The sequence below is a fragment of the Arachis duranensis genome, chromosome 9 (assembly GCF_000817695.3).
Source record: "Arachis duranensis cultivar V14167 chromosome 9, aradu.V14167.gnm2.J7QH, whole genome shotgun sequence".
Taxonomy (NCBI): domain Eukaryota; kingdom Viridiplantae; phylum Streptophyta; class Magnoliopsida; order Fabales; family Fabaceae; genus Arachis; species Arachis duranensis.
This window is the reverse complement of record NC_029780.3, coordinates 62,216,515-62,217,639: the sequence shown is the minus strand read 5'-3', so window position 1 is coordinate 62,217,639 and position 1,125 is coordinate 62,216,515.

Here is a 1,125-nt window from a genome sequence, read left to right as displayed (position 1 = left end):
AGATCTCTTCATTTGAAGAAGACGCCTGCAGAAGCTCAAGAACTCATTGAAATGGTTGCAAATAACCAATTCATGTACACTTCTGAAAGGAATCCTGTGAGCAATGGGACGAATCAGAAGAAAGGAGTTCTTGAGATTGATACTCTGAATGCCATATTGGCTCAAATCAAAATATTGACTCAACTAGTCAATATGATTTCTCAGAGTCTGTCTGGAATGCAAGCTGCACCAGGCAGTACTAAGGACGCTTCATCTGAAGAAGCTTATGATCCTGAGAACCCATCAATGGAAGAGGTGAATTACATGGGAGAACCCTATGGAAACACCTATAATCCTTCATGGAGAGATCATCCAAATCTCTCATGGAAGGATCAACAAAGACCTCAACAAGGTTTCAACAACAATAATGGTGGAAGAAACAGGTTTAGCAATGGTAAGCCTTTTCCATCATCTTCTCAGCAACAGACAGAGAATTCTAAGCAGAGCCACTCTGACTTAGCAACCATGGTCTCTGATCTAATCAAAACCACTCAAAGTTTCATGACTGAAACAAGGTCCTCCATTAGAAACTTGGAGGCACAAGTGGGTCAGCTGAGTAAGAAAGTTACTGAACTCCCTCCTAGATATGTCACTGAAGAGTAAGTTGCTAAGTACCTTGGAGCAATCATGAAGCTAAATGACAAGTTATTTCGTAATGAGACTTGGGAGGACGAACCCCCTTTGCTCACCAAAGAACTGGATGACTTGACTAGGCAGAGATTACCTCAAAAGAGACAGGACCCTGAGAAGTTCTCAATACCTTGTACATTAGGCACCATGACCTTTGAGAAGGCTCTGTGTGACCTAGGGTCAAGCATAAACCTCATGCCTCTCTCTGTAATGGAGAAGCTAGGGATCTTTGAGGTACAAGCTGCAAGAATCTCACTAGAGATGGCAGACAATTCAAGAAAACAAGCTTATGGACTTGTAGAGGATGTTCTGGTAAAGATTGAAGACCATTACATCCCTGTTGATTTCATAGTCCTAGAGACTGGGAAGTGCATAGATGAACCCATCATCCTTGGCAGACCCTTCCTAGCCACAGCAAAGGCTGTGATTGATGTTGACAGAGGAGAATTGATCATT